This window comes from Ammospiza nelsoni, chromosome 6, assembly GCF_027579445.1.
Source record: "Ammospiza nelsoni isolate bAmmNel1 chromosome 6, bAmmNel1.pri, whole genome shotgun sequence".
NCBI lineage: Eukaryota > Metazoa > Chordata > Aves > Passeriformes > Passerellidae > Ammospiza > Ammospiza nelsoni.
The window spans coordinates 25235774-25249074 of NC_080638.1; the positions used below are offsets into that span (position 1 = coordinate 25235774).

At 36.4% G+C, this 13301-nt stretch overlaps 1 protein-coding gene across 5 annotated transcripts in view; it reads right to left on the minus strand.

The window, feature by feature from the left end:
* The window catches only part of FUT8 (fucosyltransferase 8), a 97327-nt gene that overhangs the window by 65711 nt on the left and 18315 nt on the right, over nt 1-13301 (minus strand). For 4 of the 5 annotated variants that reach the window (XM_059474435.1, XM_059474431.1, XM_059474432.1 and 1 more), the window contains exon 2: nt 9982-10058. The gene's annotated coding sequence lies outside the window, so the exon portion shown is untranslated. Of the gene's footprint in view, nt 1-9977; nt 10059-13301 lie in introns of all 5 variants that reach the window. The other variant, XM_059474434.1, reaches the window with a different exon arrangement.

Consider the following 13301-nt stretch of genomic DNA (forward strand, 5'->3'; position numbering starts at 1 on the left):
GCACAGGCCCTGGAGCAGGATAAGATGAAACCTTGCATTACACTGTTACCATTACATAAAAATAACCATATATTCTGGGGTTTTTTTCTATTCCATTATGGGGTTACAAATTCACAAAAAAAACTGTTTCTCTTTTCTCCCCAAAATTTCATTTTTCTAAAAGCAATTGTTGGATAGCCTTGCCAAAAACAGGCAATTTAATTATAGTTTATTGATCTGGTCATCTCTGCATTGGCTCTTCTTCAACATACACACACATCCAATAACTCTTTTCACGGTTGTGTTTAACAGGAGTTAAACCTAGAGATCTTTTAACTCAAAGACCATCTTTGGAATTCCTGTATAATGAGGTTCCATTAAGTACAGCATGTTCTGGTTTCCAACATAAGCAACAGTTACACGAGGAAGTCAGTTCTATAGATGCAATTGGAAGCACCTGATCCCAGCACAGAAGTGCAGCCAACTAAGATGAAGGTGTAACCTATGAAGGAGTCACATTTGCAGGGAGCAATATGGGCCATATTGCATTGTTTGGGGTTTTTTAAAATTTTTTTAAATTCTCTTTTTTTCTTTTTTTTTTTTTTTTTTTTTCTTGTTAGTTTGATTGTTCATTGGTTTGGAGCATTTTAATGTTTTAAGTGTTGAGCTGACTCTTCTCTCCTGCCCCATCCTCTCAGATTTTCTCTGCTTGACCAAAAAGATTATAGATCAAACACACTGAATGTCAGGATACCAATAAAAAGGAATGAAAATGGATCTATCATTATAATCACACACCACCACAACATTCTTAACTTACAGTTCTGAGCTTTCTAGAAATGAGAATTATTATTTTAAAATGTTTGAGGAGACTTATCAACAAGAAAATGGGAGAATGGGAATCAATTCTGACAATAAACAAAGAAAAACATTATGTTCCCACAAACACTTTTCAACCAGCTCATCCAAATAATTCCAAAACCAATATATTTGATATTAAGAAAAAACCCATAACATTTTATTAATTATCTGGTTATTAGCTTGTTATGAAATAATTTGTCTTCCTTGTTTGCTTAGGAAAAATGCATTTTTATACTTCATTCCTTAATCTTGTCTAATTAAATGACAGGTGGAGAAAGATAAAAACTTGCTCACATGGCAAAAAAGTCTAGAATCCCCCTCACAATTTGACTGCATGGACTGGGCCAGAGGAACAGAGGAAAAAAAAGGTAAAATTCTTCTTGCCTTGAAGAACACTGAACACTCTGAGAAACAGAATTGAGAAATTTAGCAGCTGAAGAAAGATAATCAATTCATAAACACAACAATCTTACTAGATGAAAGAAACACTTGATTACTCATCATAACAGGCCATGAATTAGACCAAAAAAAGTTACATCCTTAAGCAGAGTACAGAATAAATTACATTTTAGAAAAAGTACTCTAGATGGGAACAAAACAGAAAACAGAAAAAAAAATTCTTCACACTATGACTGCTAAAAAGGGCATAGATAAAAAATATTTTTTAAATTATTTTCTGTGTGCATATGGATATATGCTCTTAACATGTCTAAAGAAATGGCAGAGTTTAGAATACTGTTGAAATACAAGACAGTAATGGAAGTAGTTGGCCATGACTTAGTGAGCAACTACATGGAAAGAGCACATACATGCACAGGAGTACTGAGCTGCATCAAAGTTCTGATTACTTTCTGCATCAAGCTATCAATTAATTTTTCTGATGCTTCTTTATGAAAGATATTTGAGTCTCAGTGCACAGAGGTCTTAAGAAAATCCATATATTTTTAGGAAAGCACACAAAACCTACTCGTTCTATTTGGCAGGCACTAGGAAAAGATCCCATTCCCTCTGCCACCCACTCCATGTCTAGCTGACATGTTTACAACAGTTACAGTTACTCAATTACAAAAAAGTTGATGCAAAGGAATAAATGAAAAGCAGGTAATAAGCAATAGAAGACAAATGGAAAAACCCTCAAGTTCTGCCAAATTTAAGGGATTTGCAGAGTTCAAGACTGAAAGATCAGAACTCCAAAAAGGCATGTGGAAGAAAAAAAGCTGAACAAGAGGTGGAAAGCTTATGTTAAAAGACCCTCTGAAGCCTTTAGAATGCATGAACTACATTCCACTGATTTTCTGAACAGAGTTAAAGTTATCCATTTTCTTGACCTTGCTTCAAGCTATGCTCCCTGCTCTAGTGAGACACCAAAACATTAAGCCCACTCTAATATATGCTGCTGTATAATTCTCCCAAACTCTGAGATTATTTTTCACTGGTCACATCCTAAGAACACCCTCTGGAGTATTCCTATTGGACTAAAGAGCCAAAACTAACAAACTGCTAGCTGAAAACTCACGGGATCAGTGAATTACTTCTGATTTAGTTTCTTTTGACTTCAAGTGTATGCTTTAGAACAGTTTTCAGAAATATACCATTTCAAATAAACAATGTAGCACTGATCTAGAATGAATGTTCAATTTTCAGGTTTTGCAAAATAACTTCCAAAAATATCTGCTTAATTTTTCCCATCCAATGGAGCTTAGTAACTCAGATTCATCATACAGATCATTTTAAATCAGAACACATTTTAAGAAACACGTTAGTTAATAGCAACAATTATTAATTGAAAAACAGAGATTCCAGGTATATGTAAATTAGTTTCCTGGAATATCTGGAACACTAGGATAAAATGTTATAAAATAATAAGAAAACATGTAGATCAGCAAACTGAAAACAACTAGATAAATTGTTTGAATGGAACCAGTGGGACAAAATTAGCGCAAGCATTTTTAATATGAACATTCATTTAAAATAGAAATGGTTAAGTAACAGAAAAATACAAAGATCATAAAATATTTTTTCAGCAAAATAACTTAAGAACCCATTCTAATAGTATTGCTACACTAGAAAAATTTTTATTCCATTTATTCTTTATTCCAGAAAGTATGCTGGAGTATACTTTAATACTGCTGATAAGAGTGGCCCATCACAGCACACATATACTTGTTTTTGTAAATATTCTGGCCCCTGTTCACAAGATCTTGTAACCACAGAAAGGTGCACAGTACAGCTGACATTCCAGAGCCTTCTTTGTTGCTGACTATGATTAATGAACTGTTTTACAATGCTCTGTGGGATGCTAATCACAGCATTCAGGAAATTACAAGGACTCAAGAGTCCACTTCCCACAACTTCATTAGTGGCTTTTTAGTGTCCCCTTTATGAAATACATGTGGCTCATCATGCCAGTTTTCATCCAGCCACTCTCCAGAAGATATACAAATTCTTCTCAGAGGAGTGTTATGAACATGTAACAACAGCATACATAATGTTTCCAGGTTTTTTTTTACTTCAGCAACTACCAAAACACATTGAAATGAAGATAATCAAGAAGAAAGGATGCATGACACAGATGGTGCACAAAGCCATCAAATGCTGCACGTGTTCACTGACCACCTGCGCAGTGCTGAGTGGTGCTTTCGGGTGTGTGAGAAAAGCACCGAGTTGTAAGTTCACTCACTCTTACAGCTACAGGACGATCAGCAATCTCCTTGCACCCTCCAGACTAGGTTCATGCCAAACACAACTGCACATAATGCTGACGAAACAACCAACGTCATTTGACAATGGCACAAAATGGAAAGACTGCCCTCCATGAGCCTGCAGTTCCAGATTGCTATCTGCTTGAAGGGAAATAGAAAGTAAATAGCTATTCTCTTACATTTAGAGACACTAAAAACATGGCCTTTGCCCAGCGCTGCACCTGTAACATGCAGGAAAAAGCACATTTTAACACAAGGGAATTTCTACACTGTGATGAATCAAGAGAAGAGAGATATACAGTAGTTCTGCCTTCCTAAGCCAATGTTAAGTGGAGAGGGGAAAGGACTACTTTTCCATGGTTAAAAAAAAAAAAAAGATTACCACTAATATTAACATGGTTGGGAAGGAAGGTGCAAAAACCAGTCCTTTAAAAAAAGAACTTTGTGAAAACATTAGCATATTTCCTGGAAAGGAACATGTTCAGTGGAAGAGCTGCAAAGCCAACATTCACTCAGAAGGATTCTACCATTAGCTCAACAGGTGAAAAATCTGTACACCATTTAGAAAGAAGAAAGGAGTAATACAACTACGGCATAAGAAGATGCAATACAATGCCTGAAAATGTATTTTGCTGGCAGAAAAGGAGCTGGTAATGCCTTGAGACAAGGATGGATTTCACGGATTTATATTCCTGTTACTGTGATACATTGTATTTTACATAATATTTGTGACAAAAGTGTTACCAGTAACGTGCTGACCTGGGTGAGGTTATATTAACAGCCTGCCCCCAGAGGGGAATACGGCACTGGGAATTGGACTGGGATCGCTCCGTGACACTCTGTAATATCTTAGTTTCCTGAGCCACAACATGAGGTCTCAGCTCCATCTGCAAGCTCAATGGCAATCCTTGCTTTCTTTCCATCTAATGCGGATATTCTGCTATACTGTCTTGCTGCACTCTAATAGATCATGACTACCATCTCTGCTTTGTGATCCAATGATCACACACTTTCTCCTATTTCTTGCATCAGGACCACACATGTTCTCCAAGAAAAGGCACACATTTTTACTAAAACCATCCATGAGCTTCAAATACATTAAAAGAGAAAATGAGAACAAATGATTCTCAGATAAATTGCTCAACTACTTAGTTACCAAATGTCTGTTTTCAGCTCTCACCAATGCCTTTTCATTTAGGCTTAAAGTTCAAATCTTCAAAACTGTTCAAGTAACACTTTACAGAACAAGCTTCTTAAATCTCTAAAATGAGATATACTTTCCCAGAACCTGCATTTTTACAGCTTTCTTCTAAACCTCTTAAGACTATTTCTGACTAATCTTAGGAACCCCAAACTAGCCATTATACACTCACCACAGCCCATTAATATTGTATACAGCAGTTAATATCACCTCCCCTACACCCCTTCTACTGCTTGTGTTATTCAAAACCATTGTCTCTAATCCATAAATGCAATCTACAATATTGGTCTCTAGACCTGAGATCACACATTTGGCTCTATCAAAATACTTTCCAGTTCAACTTGCCAAGCAATTTAACAGTTAGTGATCTCTATCAAATTTGGACATTTATTAGGAGCAATGTATTCTTCCCAAGAGCTAAAGCCAATGACCAAGAACTTCTGCCATGTAGCAATGGGGGAGCCTTCCTTAGAGTTTGTAAGTTCCCTCCTTACTGAGAGGTTTTTGGATTCATTAACCAATTTTAATACAGTTAACATGAGTTACAACAAATATACTTAGGCAAAACCAATCTGATTAAGGCAGTATCATTAGGATCAGTTTCAAGTCAATCACCCTACAATTAACCTCCATCTTGATTAGATTTTTTTCCACATACTGGCAAACATCTAATTTTTCTCATTCCCCTTAGACTTGGCTTATTTCAACATTTGTTTAAGAACAAAAGAAGTAACAAAAAAAACCCACCACGACTGAAGTGCAAAAACAATTAAATTAAGATTTTCTTATGCTAACAGGATCTGCCAATTTCAGATGTGTTTATTAGGTACTATTTAATATAATCCAAACTATAAAGAAGTACTCAATTATCAGTGTAGTATAATTACATAATTAAAAAAAAGAGCAAAGCCAAAAGAACAGCAGAACATTTCTATACTGTAGGTGTCACCTTGACACTTATCCACATCTTGTTTTTCTCCCTGTGGCAAGTACAATTTCTTTCACTCAGCAGCAAAAAGTGTGCAAGACTATCACCCCTCTTACCATTTCATCTAAAAATTATAATACTAAATAAAAATTCATAACGCACAGATAACTTTATCCCACATACTCTATCTCTCTGTATTTCATATTATAAACATAATTTTAAAAACCCTGTGATGTACATCCTCACCTATTTAACTGAAAGAACTTGTGAAGCAGGAAACTTCTTGCCTGGCTAGTTCCTCTGATCTTGTCCCCTTAATGAATTTGTCATTACAAAAGTTTAGTTTCAAATAACAGACTAATCCTAGACATTTTAAAAGGTACAGACTACCAGTGGTATTTGAAATTTGGCTTTTCAGGCACTGTAAAATAGTACTAATTAGAGCCAAATAATATCCACCAGGTTATCATGTCTAGTTTTTTTCAAATATTCTGTTGATGTTTTAGATTTGGACTATTTAGGCTTAAACTCAGATGCATTCAAGATAAAATGTTACTTGGTCCATTGAAAGAAGTATTTAAGCTAAAAAAAATGAAATAAGAAACACTGCAATATGCAAAAAGAGATCCAGTGCTCCTTCTCAGCATCCTCTCAAAAAGCTGTCCTCCCTAGGCTTCATTCACAAAAGAGACAGACAATTAACAGGGGAAAAAATTTTGCTCCATAATCAGCCTCTTATTATTTCAATCTCTCCTCACAGATCTTGTATGAAACATTATCCTTTCAATACTATTTTCTCCTAGATTCTCCAATTCAGCAAGATAATTCTGATTTATTGGCGTGCATTAAGTGCATGGTTCCAAACTGGACACAATGACCTAGCTGACTCCATTTCTACTCTAGGTTGTGCAGAGAGATCTACATCAGTTTTACAGTGCTGAATGACAGCACTTTCATTTATTCATCCTGGTGTGATGTTACATTCTTAGAACTACTTTTTGTGCCCAAGACTCTTGATTTAAGGTAGCTCTTAACTCTCTTTCTTCAGAACTCTCAGCCATTCCTTATCCTGGACTCCCCTGTTTTCTTTTTCTTTAATCTAAAATCAGGATTTCAAATTAGCCCTTAATAGCTTGAATCCCATTTTCCTCTGCTAATTCTAAGTTCTTGCTTCATGTTAAATTCTTCTCCAATCTTCCAACATCTCTGCAGTGTCTCAGCCTGGTATGATTTTTCACTGCAGTAAACATGTGTGTCAATGGGTCCATTAGCATTCTCTTTTCTTGAAAAGAAAAACATAAAAGACTTTTGTTTGTGCCTCTGCATCAGAAATGATATATCTAGAACACACTTTTAATAAAGAATATAGTTCAGAGAGACAGAGGAGCAGGAAGCAACCTTTCAAAGAAGACTCCAAGTTAAATGCCTACCAGGATAGAAGAGCACACTAAAGCCAAATGTTAGAACAAGAAACAGACTTTGCTGATCCTCAGGCAAGAGGGAAAGTAGTAAGTATGATCGGAGATACTCCAGAACCACAGAGGGACAGTTTTAATAAAATGGCAGGGCTAAATCAGCAACATACCCTCCTGAAAAGGTATTTTCCATCAGGAATCATACACTGATCTATTTAGATATGTAGAAACAGAGAATATGTATCTGAGATTTTAGGTGCCCTTACAATAAATAAAACTCAAGATATACAGGCCTTTTCCAGAGATTAGTTTATCTTGAAAAGCCTATCGCAGATTAATCTAACTTACAGAATATCCAAGAAAGGATAAGAAAGTGTTATAGAATGCAATAAAAAATGTTGATTTTATCTTTATTTCTCAAAAAACTACAGAACAGCAGTTCATAGATGGAATGGATTAGACTAAGTGTGAAATATGATTTGGGAAAAAAAAAGAAAGGCTACCATGGAAACATTTTTCTATCTGAAAAGCATCAGGAAAAAATATCAAATAAGTATATGGATGATAATACAGTTTCCCCAAGCCATACTGTGACAGCAGAACATAATTCCAAATGCAGCTTATTACAAAATCTGACTGCAAGCAGGAATCCAAGACGATCCATGGATTGGATAACCAAGTATGCAATCCAAGTAGGGGAAGGTACCACCTCACTGTAGTGCTCAGTTACTTGTCTCAACCCACCAGCACTCCCTAGATCTTACCTAGACACCAAATCAGCTTTCCTCCACTGCTCAACCTCCCTCAGTAGTTGAGCAATGCATATACCAAACCACTGGCTTAACTACAGCTCCAGGCACTGCAGTTTATAGACCTGCTCAAATCCTTTTAATTACCCTCCCACACAAACTAAACAGAAAAGGCAAGAAGAGGTTTCATGCAGTTCTCAAGCACTGTGCCTCTTTCTTGCTAAAGAAAGGAACACATCTCTGCTAAAGACAGTCAAACCATCACCACAGCTTCCAGACAAAGCAAGTTAGTGGGAACACAGAACAACAGGAAGCACAAAAGTAATTCATATGCATGCATGCATGCCTGCAAGCAGGCTCCCACAAGGAAATAGATTTTAATTTACAAAACTCCAAATCAAGATACAAATTGTTCTATTACATAACATCATGTACAAGGGACCAGCCAATTCTGACTACAAGTGAGGTTTTGAGAAGTCATGAAAGTTCTCCTACCTTTCATTTATTTTCAGAGCCTGGAGCACACAGATACTACACATGGGGCTGCAAAGTTGGAAGGTGAGGTAGGGGAAAGACTGTACAGATTTCCTAATTCCCTGCTAGGATTTTTTTCTATCTGAATCATTGTTTCTACTCCATATCAATAAACCATTCTGCAATGGCTAGGAGGGATCTGGCGAGATAAGCCACTTCTAGTTTGAAACATCCACAGAAGCCTGTTTTTCTCCAAAGTCAAACCATGTATTCCCAGCCTAACAACTCCAAGAGAGCGGTACCACACACTGCTGGGCAAATCCATGGACTGGCAGCTGCCTGAAGGGACAGGTTACGCTCCTACGTGGCCACACTTTGCTCCTGCCTGCAGAGTCTCTCTGCTTCTTCTGCACCATTTGGACACTTCTTTGAACAGTCATCTGAGCTGATCCACCCCAAAAGCCAAGAAACAAAACCTTTCCTCTGGATTTGTGAGATAAATCAGGTAACTCATTTCAGTAGGAGTCAGACAGGGAAGAAAGCTGGGTTCAGGAAATGGAAACAAGTCTTCTCACCAACAGGAAGCAGTCCCAACAGCCAACTCTGGACACTACCTGGACACTTGGAAAGCTATCACCATATTCTTTGTTCTGGCCTGGTCAGAAGGTCCCTAGAACATTATTTGAAATCCCACTTTTTTCTTTCTTTTCTTTTTTTTTTTTTTTTTATAAACTATCCATTAAACTCCTACAATACCACAATACTTCTAAAGTTATAAGTGCACAAAATAAATCAAAATAATTGAGAGCACTTTAAATGTCACCAGCTTGACAAGCACTAGTGAAGTTGGGTGAACTGTAAAAGCATCAAATCTACAACAAATTTGCTGGAACTCTTAGTCTGATTTGTTCAATTGCAGAAGTTTAAGAAATTTTCACAACTTTCTTATCATAGTTAAGAATACTGATCAGAACAGTCTTTTCTACAATTACATCAAAGAAAGAATTATGTCATAATAGTCTTGGTTTCCAAGTTCACACCTGGATTCATGTTTCAGTGTAGGTCAATTCATTCTTTAAACATTCTTCTTAAAGTGAAGAGAGTTACCTTTCTGCTAACTTATATTTCAATAAAAATAATGTGTCCTCAAACATGACTATTATGGTACTTGCCCAGACCTTCAAAACCATAAGAATCTGAAGCATTGGATCTGGGATATCCCAGAGCACACAGTACTTTCCACCCACAACAGCTTAGTTATTTATAACTCTTGAAAAACTTCATGGAGTAGGGCCTGTGCCCAGTTTTTGTAGAAGACCAGCTTACCTCTGAGAAATACATGTAATATCTGCAATACAGATGGAAAGCGCCCTGAAATACTGCCAGAGAAATACAGGATTTAGTATGTAAGACAGAGGGTACATAATGAACCTACCAAAGAATTTATCTTTTTAGAGATGAGAGGCAAAGAGGAGAAGGGAGAGATATAGGTGTACAGAGAAACAAATGGTGAAACGGGTATCTGATTGACCCATTTTGTCAGTGATCACTGAAAAGTGAAGAACCTGATCACTCTTTTGCAGTTTTCTCTTCTCAGCTGACAAACACTTATCGACAGAGCAGTTTTCAATTGTGAAGGCAACCTCACAAAGAATGAGAAGTACTTACTTACAAGCAATAATTACTGTTCAAATTAATACTTTCAGGGACTCTTCTTCCTCACTTTCATTTTGAAGCATAGGCAAGACTCTGAAAGTAGAAGAGGAGAAGTTCATTAGTTTTTATCACAGAATCATTTAGGTTAGAAAAGACCTTGAAGATCATCAAGTCCAGCCATAAATCTACCACTACATGTCCTTAAGAGCCACATCTACATATCTTTTAAACTCACCCAGGGATGGAGGCTCAACAACTTCCCTGGGCAGCCTGTTCCAGGGCTTGACAACTCTTTCAGTGAAGGAAAAACTATTTTAAACAAAATCTTACGTTGGGGTTATCAAGGCATGGAGTTAGCACACCATTTCCTAACAGTTGTCTCACTAATTCAGGATGGCAGCACACTACTGAGCTAAACGCTGATTCCTGGCCATTTAACAGAAAAGCAATCAAAAGCTGCACTACCAGACTCTGAAACAGCAAGAAACTAGTTGTTGAAAAAGCTTATTTGTGAACCTGACTTCAAGGAAAGGAATGAAAGAAAGAAAAAAATAAACAGGAAACCAATTAAAGCAACAATTGTATCAGGAACAGGAACAAAGGCCAAAAAATTAAAAATGCTTCAGATAACTGACTTTTACTGCAATTAGAATTCTGACAAATTACTCTTATTTTTGAATGAAAATTAAGTGATTTTCTATTTAAAAGAGAAGCTTCAGCAGCTGTACTGTTAAAGGTGAATTGGCAACTCTAAAGCTCTCAGAAGCAGCAACAGTGATAAAAAACAAATCTGAATTCTGTGTTTTCCTATTCATGTAATAAATTATTTAAAGTAATCAGCACCTACAAAGTCAGAGCCCATGAACTTCCAAAAATGGAAAGCCTGAGGGAAACGGAGATAGCCTATTTTCACTTCTATTTGAGATTGATAGTCCAGGTATACTTGGCTAAGACACTTAATGAAAAGGTTATAGCTTTTGATGTGATAAAGTATCTCAGAAACCAAAAAAATACAACCCTGATGTTCCATGTATAAAAAGCAAAATCAGAAAAAATAAACTCATTCTTTTATTGTAGCACTCATCAAATCAGCTACACTGCCTGCTTCACAAAAATTGAGAGGTGAAACTTTCAGCTGAAGGTGACTTAAGAAGCCAAGCAGAACAAAATTCAGAGTGCACATGCTGCAAGAGGTAGGCCTACATGGAACACAGTAAAGCATGGTCTAGAATGATGCTTATTCTTACTTTTGTATGAAGCATTATGATGTATTTTCTTACTAGTTCATATTTCCAACTTCATTAACAAGTAGAAGGTAGTACATTATGTGAGCCATACATATGGAAAAACAGATTTAGACAGATTGGCTCATGGTAAACATGAAGTGGAAACATTTACATTTCATATAACAAAAAGAACTATTATAAAATTTACAAGTTTATTTATTTGTAAGCAGCAGAATTACAAGCAGTACCAAAAGGCCTTCCAGTCCTACCAGACTGGGCAAATCCCCATGCCCTACATTACTAATAAGACAGAAATAAAGCTCTTTGGGTTTTTTTTCCCACAATTCCATAAAAAGAATGCAGCCACTTTACATAAATTGTGATTATCTTAAAACAGCCTGTCTCCTCTGAAACATTCAAAACTACCAAAAAGTTTACAATTTTACAGCCCAGTATTTCCAATAAATCCCTGAGATTTGAATTCTATTCATAATGTAAAAACTGAAAGTATTTTAAAAAATCTTTGCATTTCTGTTTCAATTACCTCAAGAGTATTTACAAATATCACTAATTAGACAGTTGTTCCTTCCAGATAAATTTGCTCTCTTACACAGATCTTTTTGGATATAAAGGTCATGAAGAGAACTTATCGATTGAAAATTTTAGTTATATGCCCATTTCTGACTTTGAATTGCTGTGTTTAAAAAGACTAGTCATTACTTTTTTTCTCTTTTTTTTTTAATTCATCTATTTATAAAAAATTATATACATCCTTATAAAGGATTCAATAACATCTGCAGTGTTCAATCCAGTCTCCTGCATTGCAACCAAAACCAAAGCTTGTTTGAAGGGGAACCTCCTATACCAAATTGAACTGCAGAAAGAATCCTGTGCACTTCCCTGCAAAACAGATGATTCCTGGGAGCTGCTTCTCTGGCACTAGAAGTTTGATGATTTGTCTTTGTACCTTGCATATGCCAGCTTTTTTCGCTCTTAGCAAGGAATCTGAAGGAAAAAGAAGCAACAAAACCAAACCCCAAACCATTATGTAATGTATATAGAAGACCCTATATGATTTTTTAAATATATACATTAAAAACAATAGCTTTCCTTCTGTCTCCGTGGGATGTTTTTCTTTCCATATTTGTTTAAGGAAATTTGCTTAGTACCAGCAATTAGCAGTGCTGCCAGGCAGATGGATTGATAGGTATAGGAGAAATGAAATTCAGTTTTTCAGTTAAATACTCACTTCTTCACTAGAAGCATACATTATCTCTTAAAACTGGAAAAATTGTGTTCTGAGTCTCACTTGGGCTTACAGAAGGACAAATCAGACACATCACTCAAAATCCCACCTTTAGAGAATGCAAATTGTCCTGCTTCAGAAGAAGATAAACTATGCACTAAGAATAGAAAAAAGAGAAACAATAAACATTCCCTTCGGACATGGGCAGGATACCAGTGGAAGATCTGAGGAACAGAATTTGAACTGAAAACTGAAAACTTTATGACAAATAACAATCATATACTTCCTTATCTGCTTTTACTCTGAGTCCAGGATCAACCTCATCATCTTACACAGGATTCTTAGATAAATATATAAAAGATCATCTTGAGCCACTGAGTTTCTTTCTCCCCATTTCTGGGACTAGACCTCATCCTCTGATTTTCAAACAAGATTTGCTTGTAAATTTATACCTCAGATATATTTATTTTCAGATGTTTCTCTCCCATATATGCTCTCACACCCAATAAAGACTATTGTTATTTCTTCCCAGGTCCTCCTTGCCAAATGCTTTCTTTCTCCTTTAAGACGGCAAGTTCAGCCTAACTAGCTCTTATCCACATGACTTGCTCTTTTCTGAGTGTGACTGTGATCAGAGCTAATGCTGATCTAAATGTGAATCAACAAATGCTTTACTGGCCGGTCCTAACAATCTTCTTTTTAAAGCTAGAAAGCAACTGGTGTGGTTTAGAACCGTGTTACTCTCACCAAGCCACATCATCTGAGACAGAAGCAGATCAGGAGCTGGGTCATACAACAGCAATCTGCCTCTGGTGACCAGTCTGGGTCCACCCAGAGTTCTCACCAGTGCACAAGTAAGTGAAT